Source organism: Lissotriton helveticus, chromosome 11 (assembly GCF_964261635.1).
Source record: "Lissotriton helveticus chromosome 11, aLisHel1.1, whole genome shotgun sequence".
Classification (NCBI taxonomy): Eukaryota; Metazoa; Chordata; class Amphibia; order Caudata; family Salamandridae; genus Lissotriton; species Lissotriton helveticus.
Window position 1 is genome coordinate 180,918,106 of NC_136072.1, and position 16,652 is coordinate 180,934,757.

Genomic DNA, 16,652 nt, shown 5'->3' on the forward strand with positions numbered 1-16,652 from the left:
ACGAATACGGATAAGGGTCTGAAAAATATTACCTCTGGAGATAACAAATCTGAAAACGACACAGCTTGCCATATACGTGATATAAGTGATCTTTCTGCTGATAAAGTCGCAAAAACTCAGACTCGAATACAACTCAATCGGTGCAATGTAAACGGTCCAATAAAACAAGATATAGGTAATACAGTGCAATATATGCTGAAATCACGGAACAACAAACAGTGACACAAACTCAAAATGAAGAAGCAAACAGGAATGAACTTTCCTCAATTAAACTGATAAGACAAATACTGAAACAAACACCAAATAAAACAACCATAAATACAAGACAACTCCCATTGATTGTACCAGCAAAACCATTGGAAGCAATTGCCCTAACAGAAGATGAGGCCGATATAATAAAAGAAGATCAAATACTAATAGTTAAAAGTGGTAATAACAAATGACTTATAAATATAGTCAAAAAGGAATTGAATACAAACAACACAGGGGATACAAAACATCAGAGGAAGGAACAATTAATTTTTAAGCCAGTATATGAGTCCAGGGGACAACAAGATACGCTAAATAGAGGCAACTTATTGTGCCTTTTTTCATCAGTTCCATCGCTGGCAAAATTGACAACTAAAGAGATTGATTGTGTTGGCTTCCTACAAAATCCAGACGGTCAATTACCGATAACAGTGGTAACACTCGCTTTCCCTGTCGTAGCTGAACAAATTATGAAGGAAGAAGACACTTTCCGCAACTGGGGAATAATGGTTAATAGAATTATGCCAAAAGAATACCCCACACCACTTTTGAAAACAGTAAATCTGTTAGATCCTGAAAAAAGGCAAAAAGGGGCAACCAACCTACTGTGTTCTAAGAAATCAAAACCAACAATTAGATAAAGGAGTTTTAGATCAAGCAAAAGACATTAGCGATGAAATTGAAGATGGGATAAATGATTCATGGATTAAAAGTGAGCTACATGGAAACAACACACAATGACAAGCAAAACAGGAAATATCAGCTGAAAATACAAATAAATTCAGTAAGGAAATAACGATTTGCTCTTGGAATGTAAATGGTATAGGCAACAAATTAGATAATATAACCGAATCACTCAAGAACTATCAAATAATTCTGTTATAAGAGACCTGGGAAATAGCCCCGTTCATAATCCAATGTTATAAAGGATACTATGTACCTGCTACCAAGAAAAGCACTTATGGACGCCCCTCAGGCGGCATAGCAACTTTCATCTCAATTGATTTAAATGCGGAACATGCGGAAATAGTCACAAACAGTACTAAGGTACAGTCTATACTAGTAAGGTATAGGATGTACGAACAAAAAAGATCATTGAAGTTGGTTAATATATATATCCCTCCTACGACCATCTCTAGGAAGACTATGTGGGCTTCACTTTCTACGTACTTGCTTGAGCAAAGGATGAAGGACCCCTTCATGGATTTTATCATTACAGGAGATTTTAATCTTAATTTTTTAATACCATTCACAAGGGGTGAAGTAACACAGTCACAAGACCACCAATGGTCAATCCCGGTCCAAGTATTAGAGCCCTCAAATAAACAAGGTCACCAACTAATGGGTATACATTTTATAAAGGATATGGAAGCCTTGGGGTTACAGACACTGAATGGTGGATTTCCAACAGACTCACCTCCAGCATGGTCCTACTATACCCATAGTACTAAATCCCGTATTGACTATACTATGGCATTGTTGAATATTTTTGGCAATTCTACATCATACCTCTAAAGAACGTCCTGGAGAGTGATCACAGTCTATCTAACAACTGAAGGTCAAATTGGAACCACTAATCATAAAAAATTAATTTGGGAAACAGAGTCACAAAACAATCGATTAACAAGCGATCTGGCACTAAAATGGGTCAAGGAATGCAGTGAAGTGGCACCATTTGCATCAGCAATTGAGCAATGGGCCAGTTTCACTTCCCGATTGCCTACCTGCAAAGGTAAGCTTAATATCTCAAGAGATAGCCATGTGACTCGAGCATTGAAAAGGGTAACCCATATTAATCTCCCATATGCAGTACAGAAAATGAAACAAACTAGAAATAGATTAAGGAAAGAGCTGACTAATTTCCCAAATAAAGAAGAAACTAAAATTGCCCTAAGAGAGGTAAATAAAAATGTAAATAAGATAATTTGGAATGAAAATTCTTTGGACTCAGATATTTTATGCTAGTAACCAAGGAAGCTGAAGGGAGTTCTGGAAGATGATTAATAGCCTAAGAAGGCAGGATAAAGCGGTAGTCTTATCAGTATTGGCTGAAACAGAATGGGTGAATTTTCTGAGTCACCACCTAAATCCACACTCAACAATACAGAGAACCAAAGAGCATAGCTCGTGGAAGGAAATTGCAATGACAAAGCAAGAACTAGTCCTGGAAATAACACAAAAACAGATTGTTAAGCTAATAAAGAAACAGAAAGATGGAGCACCAGGACCGAATGGGATACCCTTTGCTCTATACAAAGAGGATCCGGATGCATGATCAGAACTACTTGTAAAGGTCTTTAAAGAAGTAGTTAGTAAAGGGGAGATACCGGAAAGCTGGAGAGGTTCTTTAATATCCCCGATATTTAAAAAAGGAGATTGCACGTTTCCGGAAAATTACTGTTTAATAACCCTTCAGGACACTGATGCAAAACTATTTGCAGCCTATCTGCTAACAATCTTATCCGACTGTGTAAAGAGGAACAGCATTCTTCCGCCAAACCAAACCGGCTTCCTTAAAGGACTTGTTACAACTTTCAATATCCTGGCACTATCTATTTTAATTGAAAAAGCAATTTCAAACAATGAATCATTATTCTTATGTTTTGTTGATTTTAAATCAGCTTTTGACTGTGTCAATAGAGATCTATTATGGGGAAAGTTACATGCACAAGGGATTCCCCCACTTTTAATATATCTGATCAGTTTTCTGTATACAAAATCTTGAGCTAGAGTACGTATTGGGAACGGCTGTTCATTAACTGAGGAAATACCAATGCTAGGGGGAGTGAAGCAAGGCTGTGTATTGGCACCTTTAATATTTAATCTGTTTTTAACTGATCTAACTGAGGCCTTGAACAACATAAATGCACACCCACCCAAGCTTGCAGATAAACACATATCAAATCTGCTATATACAGACGATGTCATCCTTTTAAGTAGAACCAAGGTAGGTTTGCAAAGGTTAATGACATGTATACAGGAGTACGCGATAGAAAACAAAATGGTAATAAATTAATCAAAATACAAAGTTTGGTTGTCTCAAAAAACTTAAGAAGGAAGTACAGCACAAAATGGTTCTTAGGAAACGGAAATTTGGAGCAAATTAAAACCTATAGATACCCGGGAGTGGTTTTTGATGAAAATGGTAACTTTAAACCTCTGAAATTGGATATCGCAAGGAAAGCGAACTCCCTAACAGGTGCATTTAGGATTATAAAAAAGTCTACCAGTAATTTAACTTATCAACCTCTACTCAAAGTCATATCTGCAAAATTGTTACCTTCCCTAACCTACGGTAGTGAGGCATTAAATGGAAAAGATGCAATAACAATAAACAAAGAAATCTCAAAAACTTTTCGATCTCTTTTTTGTTTACCTAAAAATGCTTCACAATCCCAAATTAGACTGGAATTCGGCTTGAATAACCAACTATATGCTCAAATGGGTAACATAATTAAAGTATGGAACAGAGTAAAAAATGATAAGGAGAATTTTATTTCGCAGCTTTTATGGAAAGAAATAGAGGGCAATAACAAATCATCTGCTTTGAAATATCTTGACAAGGCTTTGGATGAATTTGGGCTTAAAGGGATTTGGACTACTATTATTCCCCAGGAATCTTTAAAAAAAATTGTGAATAAAACAACCGATCTCCTATCGCTGATAAGTGACAAAGAGTCCTTGGTTAAAAGGAAGCATGCTTGGTCCATAATAAATGGTTACAAAAAAAAGAGCCCTCAACAATATTTTAATACAGCTTGGTCTTGGAAAAATAAAAATATATTCATGAAAGCACGATTCGGAATATTACCCGGAGAGTCTCACGCACTACCATGGGAAAAACTCGAAAATAACACATCATGTCGGTTGTGTAACACAGGAAAAGAAAACATTATACACCTACTGTGCCTCTGTCCAGAACTAAAAAATGAAAGACTAACATTGTTAAAAAGGTTATTCAACGAGAGAGCAATAAGGACTTGCAGACAAGCACTGCTCCAGTGTCTTTGCCCAGATGATATACTCATTAATTCTGCTTTCTCAAAAATTTTAGTATTTGCATGGAAAAACTTGAATTTTTATAATATTAACTGTCATACTGATTATATTTTTCTCTCCTAACTTTTAAACATATAAATTTACATATTTAAAACAGTTTTATAATCCACGTGTACTATCTTAAAAGTATATAGCTTCTTTTTTAAATCAATTTTTTACCGTATTATCGTCATTGAAATGTTTATACTGTGCATTCACTCTTTGTAAAGATTTTAAATAATCAATCAATAAACAAAAAACACATCATTACATGGTGCAGAGCTACACTCTAAATCCTGCTATGAGCAGCACAAAAATGTAATGTAGTGCTACTGTAAAGAAAGAAAATGGTTGCATGTAGTAGTTTTTCTTCACTGCAATTATCACAGCCATTTAAGGGAGTTATATGGCTGTGATAAGGGTAAAAAGGGTTGGGCTGTGGGTTATAGGCGACTGTTTGTGATTTTGGAATTGTTTCTGTGATGTGTACAATTTTAATTTGTAAGATATTTCAATTGTTAAGCAATAAGCATATAAGCAAAGGACGGAAAGGCCTGAATTGGAAAAAAGTGTCGAAATTATGTTGGGTTTCTCCCTGTTCCTTTATTGTCAGCTTGACTGTTCTAATAAAGAACAGGGTCAAACATAGGACAAATCAATATTACCCCATGTCCAAAGTGACAGTCTAGCTTTAGCCGCTTGTCTATATCCCCTCCAAAAAGCATCAAAGGCAACTTGTGCAGTTCTGCAAAAAGTATGCAATGTGTTGTCACTTACAGTCATTCCCAGTGTAGCGTGCTGACGTGGCCAGGTCGTGCTGACAAGCGGACGTGTGGACGTGCTACTGAGGAGACGGAGAGAAAGCGTAAGCAGGATCGAGGAGTGAAATTCCGACTTACACAGGACTCACACAGGGTTATAATCCCCCCCGGGGGTTGGTGGAGGAAAGCGCTGGCCCGGGGAGTGTGGAAGACGGAGGGCTGAGGGCTGCCCGGCTGAAAACGGCTGAGAACGCTGCCACTGCAATTGCCACGGCCGAGGGCTCCGCCCCCTGCCCTAAGCCCGCTGTATTGTTTGCAGGTGCAGACGGGGGTCGCTGGTGTGCACAGAGCCCTCGGAACACAGCGCAGAGGAGTTTTGGAGCTCACAGAGAAGTCTGCTATTTTCCGGTATTGGCAAAAGTCGCTTATAGCCTGTGGCCTAAAGCCCCGGGGAGATGCCCGATTAGGGGCCCCCATGAGGCAGGGTCAAGATAGCATTATGAGGAATTAAGAGGATCCAAGGCCTGCCACGGTCAGCAAACTAGCTCACAGGGAAGGTAAGTGTTTTTAAATTATGTTTTAAATTTGTTTTAAGTATTTGGATTAGTGGGTGTTATAAAATTAAGGGCGGTAGACCGTGGGGAGCAAGGAAAGGTTACCCTGTGTGATCTACGTGGCTTAGGTAAAACCCACGGAACAGGTGAGAAGCTTGAATATGGCACCAAGAAAGGTAAAACAAAAGGAAACATGCCTAGAGCCATTGGAAAAAGGCGATGAGTTTGACGCTACAACAGTCGCAGAAGGGCCTGAAGCGGCTATAAAGAAACCCCCCGAAATAAATGATAAAAAGGAGAGGAAAAAGACTGTTAAGAAGCCCACTGTGGAGAATACACTACAAGGCAGCGAGAAAGATGGCAGTCTAGTGTCTAAATCAATAAAAGATTTCGTGGGTAAGCACTTCAAGAGAACACTTACTCCAGGCAAAGGTCAAACCCTAGTTCAAGCACAAGTCGAAGTCCATGAGTTTAATAAAGAACTACCAAGTGTGGAAGCAGAAGAGGTTGTGGAGATTGTGGACCCCTCCCTTACACAGAGTGATCTAAACCGTAGGATGTTACCCATAGAACCAAGACTCTCTTCTTCGCCACTGATTTTTTCTTCGCCAAGGGAAGAGGAGGAAGGTTTGACTGGTCGCGGGTCCATAGATAAGGGGGACTGCTCCAATATGTCAAATGCCTCGGTAAGAACTATTTTTGATAGAAGTTTGGATCAAGTGGAATTTCGAAGCCCGAAACTCCTAGACTCTCTAAATGAAATGTTACGGAATGGTACATTGGGTATGGATATTACAACTTCATCCTCTGCCTCGATGTTGGACATTATGCTGATGCTACAAAAAATGCTGCAAGGCTTATTAGAGGTTTCTGTGTTAAATAATACCCTGTTAAACAATCATGAATTACAGTTTAGGAAAATGATAGAAGAACTGCAGGGGAAAAGGGAACTGATACCAACAATGGTTAGAAAAGTACAAGCCTCAGAGACAGATGACCAGATTGAAGAGAACATCGAACCAATAGTGGAAGGTGGCCCACAGAATAATGTTTACATTTCTAGATGGCCTATGTTGGTAAGGAGGCGAGGAGAGACTTTAAGGCATCAGAACAATAGGTACTCCCATAAAAGGCCTTGTCAGGCCCAGGGAGGTTGAAGGCTCAAAATAAAGTGAATGGCAAACGAATGCATGATAGGGTAAAATCTAAAGGAAATGCCTTGCGGAAAAATAAGATAAGAGAAAGTAGCAATATAGGGAGGCAATCAGCCTTTGTAGGAGCGGTAGTCGAAGCTGAAAGGAAAAGGGCACTACGGAAAACTACGCATAACCCCTTTGGGGAGGTGGTGAGCCCTAAAAACATTAATAACAAGTTAGGAGGGAAAGTACCCACAAGAAGCGCAGTGACTGGAGGTAGCGTAGCAGACACACGCCCTAGAATGAACATACATGAGGGAAGAGGTGACTGGAAAGCAAAAACCTCAGATAAAAGCAATGATAATAAAATGTGGATTTATTTTAAACCCAATGAACAAGTGTCTGGAGGGAAAAAACAAAGAAAGTTAGTCCCACTGAATCGATCCCAGCTCCTAGTTTCATTTGCAAAATGCCATCCCTAAAAGAAATTGGGACAAAGGACCTGAAACAGATAGGATTCTGCAGTGATAACAATGGCGCAGAATACACAAAGGTAATAGTGTACTGAGGCCTTGTTAAAGCGGCAATTCAGAAAGCCGAAAAAAAAATCTTAAAAGAGGGTATAAGGATGATCTCGGAAGAAGAAGTAGATGCAGGGAAACAGCGAATGGGAGGCTTCTTGAGATTCCATGCAGGACTAGGGGAAAGGCAGGTGAGGTGGGTAACTAGGGGACGGGGGGAGATGGCTAATATCAACATAGCTGTAGAAAATTTGAAGCCTAGTACAGTTGGGGGTAGCTGGGACATGGATAGTAGTGGTTGTTCATGGGGCCTGAACGAGTCAGGGTGTCTCAGCGAGATCGATTAGGTTACTGAGTTGCCGCATAGCCTGAAATTAATTTCATGGAACATAAACGGGTTGGGAGGAACAACAAAGGCGGATAGTTTAAACCAGCTTGCAAAATGTGTTGATGTCATTTGTCTACAAGAGACATGGCTATGCGGCAACACCCAGGTAGCTGAAGGATTCTTTCATTTTTACAAACCAGCTAGCAAAAATAAAAAATGTGGACGTCCCTCAGGGGGTATGGTAACACTTGCTTCAACCAGTTTTGTGAAAGAGTCCAAAATAATTAATTTGCTATGTAAATGGCTGTTGGTTTGTAATGTATGTCATCTTGGGACCAATGGGAAGGATGCCCATCTGATTATCATAAACGTATATATATTCAATGGGGGTCTCAAAAAGAATACCAGAGAGAATTAAGCCTCTTTAAAAAGGATATAATTGAGTTGACAGAAAAGTATGGGAAGGATACCGTGGTAAATATGGGTGATTTTAATCATAAATTAAATTTTGGAAGGTTGGATCATTGGTTCGAGGATATGCTGAGTGCGTATAACATAGATCCAGCAAATTTTCCATTATGTCCAACCTCTAGTCAGGATGAAGCTCTTGGAAAGTTCTTGGGTTCTAAGGGTTTAATATGCCTAAATGGCAGGAAGGATACCGATCGACCAGCTACACAGACCTTTAGAGTGGGAAACCAACATTGCCCTATAGACTATATCTTTATCCAGGCGTGGAACTATGTATTGGTAAAAAAATTCAACGTAGTTAAGCGCAGGGATAGCGATCATAATGCTCTGTTTTGTGAAATTGTAGGTTGGATATTAAGCACATGTGAAAGGGTAATCCCCCAAAATGTGGAGTATCCCAAACGCATGTCCACAAGACTGACGGATGAGTATGTTGAGAAACTGTCATGTTTTCAACAAAACTTATCAAAGAAAAGGGACGAAGGGCACTCGGTAGCATGGTACGAGGATATTATAGTACAGGTGGTGCAGTGCATAAGAGTGTACCTAAATGATAAGAAACACGTCAAGGTAATTACACAACCCAAGAAAGGAAAGTCCAAGTGGTTTAATCAGGAATGTCAGAGAAAAAAAAGTGTGATACGAAAATTAGAGCGACGCCAGAGGATCAGCTATGACGTTGGGAATGTGGAACTCTTGCTTGGGTTGAAGAAGGAGTATAAATCCCTAGTAAAGAAGCAGAAAGGGATTTTTAAAGAAGAATGTTGGGCAAACCTTTTAGAATCAATTGAAAATAAAAATATAAAAGGGTTCTGGAGGTTGATACAGGATGCTGCAGGAAGGGTCCCGGGTACTATGAGCTGCGTTGTGGAGGAGGCAGCATGAGTAGACTACTTAAGTAATCTTTATAATGCTAAAAGGTCCCCAGAAAGCGAGAAGAATAGATCAACACGGATAAGGGGTGTAGAAGGTTTAATACCAGACTTCTCTATAGAAAAAGTGAAAGAAATTATTTAAAAAATAAACTTATCATGTGCAGCAGGCCCAGATAATCTTCCCGCCATCCTAATCAAAACCCAGATAGATTGGTGGGCTGGATTTTTATCCCACATGTTTGTGGCAATCCTGGCTTCAGGTCATTTCCCAAAATCCTGGAGAGGTGCCATAAATAGACCATTGCATAAAAAAGGGGAAAAGAAAGACCCTAAGAACTATAGGTTGATTAACTTATTAGATATTGGGGAAAAGGTATTTTCTAAAATAGTCCTGGGAAAATTGAAGGAATGGGTGGAGCGGCAGCCAATAGTTCCAATAGAGCAAGGTGGCTTCAAGGAGGGGCACTCTACTATTGATCACTGCTTCGCATTGTGGGCTGTAGCAAGGAAGTCCATGGAGCAACAGGGCAAATTGTTTTGCTGCTTCATGGACTTTCGAGCAGCCTTTGACTTGGTGGATAGGGACTGTTTGTGGGAGACATTGAGAAAGTATGATGTTCCTGCTGATCTTTTGCTGATTATCCAAGATCTGCATAGCCATAACTGGGCACGGGTAATTAAAGATACCCCTGGCGGCCTTACAACGGAAATACCGATAAATAATGGGTTGAGGCAAGGCTGCGTTCTGGCCCGGTTACTTTTTGCCTTATTTTTAGCAGACTTGCCCCTTCTCCTGGGTACAGCCAGAGGAGCGAGCCCTAAAATAAATGGTAAGCATTTGTCCTGCCCCTTGTACGCAGATGACCTTGTAATAATGGATCAAACAGAGGTGGGGCTTCAGAGGAAGTTAAATGTATTCAACTAATATTCTATCGCAAAGCGACTTACAGTAAACATGGATAAGACAAAAATTCTATGTCTTGGGAAGAAGAGTACGAAGTTTAGCTGGTACTTGGGCCAAACCAAGCTAGAAACTGTAAGTGAATATAAATACCACGGAATATGGTTTACAAGGTCTCTGAAGTGGGATACCCATTTGGAAGCGCAGAAACTAATATCGCATTTAGCGGTATGCGGGCTGAAAAGATTCAACCATAGCTATGGCGATATGTCTTATAAACCTCTCTTGACTGCCTTTAAAGCTATGGTTCCGCCACAATTCCAATATGGGGCTGAAGTACTCTGCATTGATGGGAAAAGCACCAGGGATAAAGAGGAGGGAAAATGTTTAAAAGCTTTGCTGTCCCTCCCTGGGTCGGCAATGATCCAGGCAGTTAGAGTAGAATTGGGCCTAACCGCATAGAATGTCCAGGTGCAGATGAGTCTTCTTAGATTCTGGAACCGCTTGGGTCAGGGGGAAGTCACTAAGGTATCACAATGGTGTATGAAAGAAATTCAGACCAGTGAGTTAAAGTGGGCGAAGGCAACAAGAAGGAAACTCCTGGCCATTTGTGATTACCTGAATGTGAACATCGACCCTATGACACTCCAAACTAATGTAATAAAGAATGTTCTTAAAGTGCAGGGTAAAGAAACTTCTAGGGCGACAGACCAAATGTTTCTGAGAGAGAAAGACTCTGTAAAGTTTATGAGCTCAGGATGGGAGAAAGACTCAAACTTCCCTTATATAGACTTGTTACCAAATCGTTGGATAAGAGCAGAAGTTTTTAAATTACGTATAGGTATTAATCCGTTATTTACAAATAGTGCAATAAAAACTGCCCTAATGCATCCTGATGGTAAATGTGTGTGTAAACTAGGAATAAAATGTGATAGTTTGCACATCTTACTGGATTGTTATATGTTTTTAAATTTACGTGAACAGTTTCTTCGCCCGATATTTTTAAAATATGAGGTTGAGGATCGCCCTAAAGCACGGGAGCTTCTAGTTTATATGGAAAATCTTGACATTGCGATAGCCATCGGGAAATTTATGCAGGGGGTATATAAGTTCCCGTTCCGACTGGAGGCCCAAAATAGCCAATAGCCCTATAATCCAAATGAACTCTGGTTTTAAATTGTTTAAAGGTTGTTTTTAGGATAATTTTTACTGTTAAGAATATGAATTTGTGTTATGTGATTTTAAATGATAACGGATGAACTGTGGTTTATAGATCAAATGGTCTAAATTAAAAAAAATGTTTTACTTGACTTGTTGGGCACATGTTTTGCATATACCTTGCCTTTCTCCTCCCACTAAGCTCATGCTGTTGATTTTTTACTAATTAGCACCACGCCCTAGGCGGAGAAGCAGCTTGATTCACAGTAGTGTGACTAGCTAGTGTCATGCTGGTATTAACCATAATTACACCTCTAGGCTTTATAACTCAAAGATCCACAAGAGAAATTTTCGTCCAAACATACATAAACTAGGAGTGGGCGAAACTGAAAAAGAATTAAAATGCAAAATATGTGTAATTATTGAGAAAACTATGCATATTATGCAAACTGTCACCTGTCCTCCATATGACTGATTGCAATGGTACAAATGTCATGTGGGATTTAAGTGGAACAGTGATTTGACTACAAAATGGCTCAGCAATAGCATTTATCAGTTTTAAAATTTCCACAAGCCATTTTTATTTTTTAGCTCGAGTAATTTCCACTTGGGAAGTAAGTAAGATTATGTCCGTGTAATCGAAATGTCGCTCAGGCTCACCATATACCCCACAAGCAAATCAAATTGAACAACAGATGGTGCAACGCCAACATACAAAATACAATAGCAGAGTAGATTTACCAGAACACTGTCATATCAAAAGGTAATTTTTAACAGTACTGGTGGCCAGACCCAAAAATCCAAGCCTCACTCTTCAGGCGTATTATGCAGGTAGCTAAACATCTCCATCAGGGCCCTTCAAAGTTGAGTGTTTCCTATTTGCCCAGAGCTCCTAGAACATTCTGAAGAACCGCAACCAATTACAATATATATGTAGCAGTCAACCATATCAGCAAGAGCATATATGGAACAAGTTTCCACAGCAGCCTGACATATCTGAATTATTAGAAATAGAGCTACAAAAAAAAATCAGTTTCCTTACATAGCAGCAATGGACACCAAAACCCCGAAAGGCCCCAGGGACTAAAAATGTAAAGGTGCTCACAGATTTAGACATAAAAGACTCTCAGTGTGATTTGGAGTTTTGCTGATGCATTACTTCATCACATATTTGACAGTTATCCTGCCTGCTTTATTACAAGTGTAATTATATACCATGGCACTTGTAATATAAGGTGGAATGGATCTCCATAACATTTGTGACAGAGTATCCATATGCTTAACCCTAAATCAGGCCCATAATATTTACAAACAGAGACCAGCTTAAAGGAAAAGGTGACCGTAGTTCTATTTCTAACTAGATTTCATGTAACTAAAATGTACATTAGCCTAAGATGTAACTGCAGGCTATTTTGTATGCTATCCTCTTTTTTTCCATGATGAGTTTAAAGACTTTTTAAAGTGTTAGCTAAAGTCGCATGTGTCCTGATTTAATTTATTTTTGGATCCCGAGAGAAAGAAAGAATTGTGTGAAATGTCTAATTATGCAAGCGTATTCTTAAAAGTGTCTTAATGTATTCACTTATTCAAAGACTGTTTATGCTTCCTTATTTTTGACTGAAAAATAAAACAACATAAACTGTGTTTGTTGAATGCTAATTTGTTCATCAGGCCCAGAAGCCTAAAATGAGAGTTTTAGAAATGTTGAAAATGCTGAAAATGTTGTGCCTTGAATTCGTTAACTCTGGCTGCTACCATCTATATCACTTCAAGGTCACATGTTCAAATCCCAACAAGGCCAGGTCATCATTTCATGAACCTGAAGCTGACTCATCCAGTACCATTAATATTGGGTAACCAATGTACCTGTTCTTTGCAGCAATTACAAATGTGGTAATAAGTGCTATTGATCGAGATGACCCATAAGATTATGATAATTATTAATAATGTACGTAATCTCGAAAACTTGTAGATACATGCAGGCTCCCACTCAAGCTGGGTTCTACATGCAAGCAATTACACTGGCCATTGGGATTTCTAACTGAAAGGGAGTGGTGTGGCTACACCAATCAGCCATCAAGATTCTAAGGGGCATATTTATAAGACCCTGTCGCCATAGGAATTCACTTTTATTGACAATCTTGTTGCGATAGGGGTTCGCCTTATTTGCTAAGCGGCATTAAGCCACCTATCCATGGCTTAACACTGCCTTGTAAATAAGGCACCCTTTCACACTATACTTAACATGGAAGGGGTGGGAAATGGGTATTGCTGTGGGTGGTACACCACTACACCCATTGATTTTGTAGCTGGTCCCTATTTACAAGGGTGACTGCAATTAAGAGGCAGTGCCAAAATTAAGATGAGGGAAAACCTGGTCTTAACATGGTGAAATGAGGAGAAATGCTTTATTTCTCCTCATTTTTGCTGTTTCTATGTGGCTGAATTGTGCAGCATTCATAGAAACAGCAAAGCACCATGAATGATTGTTTATGTGCAGGAAGGTTTCCCTTACTGCACATAAACAATCATTCCCTCAACGCAGGCCCTCTTATACTATGATGCAAGGGTGCCTGCATTGGTGCTATGCAGCTGAGTTCACCCCCTGCGCCAGGGAAAATACAAGGTTCCACCATATTGTTGCAAATACGGTGCATCCCTGCATTTTCAGAATAATGGAGCGCGGTGTTATCTGTTTTGGCTTAACACCGTGCTCTGCCATTCTTTTGTAAATAAGCCCCTAAATTTGCAAAAAAAAAGTGGGGTTCACTTAAGCACTTGCAAATTACTGGCTAGATGAGATGTCTGTGAGCAGTCCAACGGCCTGCCAAGGTTGGTTTATTCACAACACGTTCATTAACTCACATATATATATATATATATATATATATTCTACGAGATTTTCTGCCAGTCCATGCAGAAATAACGAGCCACACCAGGTATGCAGGTAAGAAATGTTGCGGGTTTATTCAGGCAGACAGGTAAGACGCGTTTCGATCTCGACTGAGATCTTGGTCACACACACACACACATATATATATATATATATATATTACCTACTGGCGGTCGCCAGTAGGTATATATAGTTAGGATTTTTTCTCTATGGGATTTTTGAAAATTCTATGTCTAATAACTTTGCCGTTTGTGGACGGAATTGGCTGAAATTTTCAGGAAAATGGCACATTTTGTTTCTGAGCAGCCTTTGAAAATTTGGGGGGGGTTCGTCAAGGGGGGGCCGAGAAAAAAGGGGGGTCCCAAAACGCGTTTTTCCCATGTTAATTTCCATAGGGCGGTTGGCCTCACTTTTAGACCGAACGGCTGAATGGATTTGCACGAAACTTGGCAAAATTGTAGGGACTGGTAGCCCGATGTGCCTTTTGTAGGTCTCAATATATGTGCTCCAGTGGATTTTGAGAAATTAACGTTTAAAAAAAGATATATATCTGTAAGCGCGGACCGGGCAGCGGCCTAGGACGCGTACTTTTCGCGCAACGGAGCTTTGTGAAGCGAAGCTGATTGGTTCTCCGGCGTCTGTCAACATTCCAAACAGTCCGTAGTGGCCGCAAACAGTCCGTAGTGGCCGCCATCTTGTCTCTCGGTAGGATCGAGAGACAAGAGGAGGCCAAAGCGAAGGGGTAAATGACCATAAGGGGGAATAGTAGATCCTCGCTGACCCCCTAGGTTTGATGTGGAGGTTTTAAAAGGGCCCCGCGGGGCAAAAAAAAAAAATTATAATAATAATCTTACGGCTGAATGGATTTGCACGAAACTTGGCAAAATTGTAGGGACTGGTAGCCCGATGTGCCTTTGCTAGGTCTCAATATATGTGCTTCAGTGGATTTTGAGAAATTAACGTTCAAAAAAAGATATATATCTGTAACAGCGCACCGCTTCGCGTACTTTTCGCGTTACGGAGCTTTGCGAAGCGAAGCTGATTGGCTCTCCGGTGTCTGTAAACATTCCAAACAGTCCGTAGCGGCCGCCATCTTGTCTCTCGGTAGGATCGAGAGACAAGAGGAGGCCAAAGCGAAGGGGCAAATGACCATAAGGGGGCATAGTAGATCCTCGCTGATCCCCTAGGTTTGATGTGGAGGTTTTAAAAGGGCCCCGCGGGGCAAAAAAAATAAATAATAATAATAATCGAACGGCTGAATGGATTTGCACGAAACTTGGTAAAATATTAGGGACTGGTAGCCCGATGTGCCTTTGCTAGGTCTCAATATATGTGCTTCAGTGCATTTTGAGAAATTAACGTTCAAAAACAAGATATATATCTGTAACAGCGCTCCGCTTCGCGGAGATAAAATTATATCTGTATTACCTAGCTGTTGCTAACACCAGTTAGCGACGGCTAGTAGGAGATAGCGACCATCTTGGGCCCCACTTTGCATGTGAGTGATATTTATCACTAATGACATGCAAAGTGGGCATGCCAAGATGTTAGCGACTGGAAACAGTCGCTAACATCGCTATCTCCTATTATCAACTTTTGGAAATATTCGAGATAAGCGCGAATATCTCCAAAAAGTAACAGCTGCCCTGAGCAGTTCTTAGCCATGTTATCCTATGGGAGGTGGATAACATGGCTAAGAGGATTAGCTCGGTAATGCATGAATATCGCTGAGTTTTCAGCGATATTAATGCATTGCGGTCGGTTTTTATCGTATTTGCGATAAACTTTGATAATAGCAAGGTTTATCTGCGATAATTTCTGACGGTAAAAAAATCTTTGCAATGCATCGTTAGGGATAAATATCGCTTAACTTTGGTAATATGCCCCAACGTCTGTTAACGTTCGATTCGAAGGAAATCAGGAAGTGTTGAAAAACATTGTCTGCGCCATCTTGTCTTTTTTCAAATGCCACACTTTTGTCGTGCACGGCAGCCATTTTAGATGCCTTGACCAGACCCACTCTGTGCACGCTGTCGATCCTTAGCATGGCTCCCCACCCTCGCAAGCATCTCCCCCAGGCAGTGGTCACCCCCGCTCTCTGTCTTATGCATGGGTAATAAACCTCCCCCCATCTGCGCTGCTCTTTCCTGAGAATCACACCCTGTGCCCGCCCGACACCTCCCTTTCGCCCTATTCACTACTGCACCCTCTGACACTCCTTTTCCTCTGTGTCCGATTGTCCAGGCTGGTCCTAGGGTATCAGCTAGCCCTGCAGATGTAGTTTATGGCCACAGCTGTAAAGATTCACCCCTCTTCAAAGGAGTTATAGTAGATCAAGGCCCACACTCGATGAGATCCGTCACAGCAGAAGCGTTGCTATTATCTGAAAACCATCCTGTATTGTGATTGGGGAGGGGACCGAGCGTGAAGCGGAAGATTCCAGGGATGACTCTTTGTACATCAAAGTTTTTACAATTATGTGTCACATTAAAAATATATAGCACTCCGACAAAGTAGTAAGATTATAAAACTTTAATAATTTATAAATATATACAAGAAAACAAAAATAGTAATAACATATAAACATTTTTAGGGAAAAACAACGAAGTAGCGGTCGGCTGTGCGAATAGTCCCAACGCAGTACAACGTCCAGATTTCCGGCGTGGGGCGGGTCATCAGTAGCAAACTGTTGTGCGAATAGTTCCAAGGCAGCAGAACGCGCTGAAATCTAGATGACACGAAAGTGATGTCTAGTAAGTTGCCACCC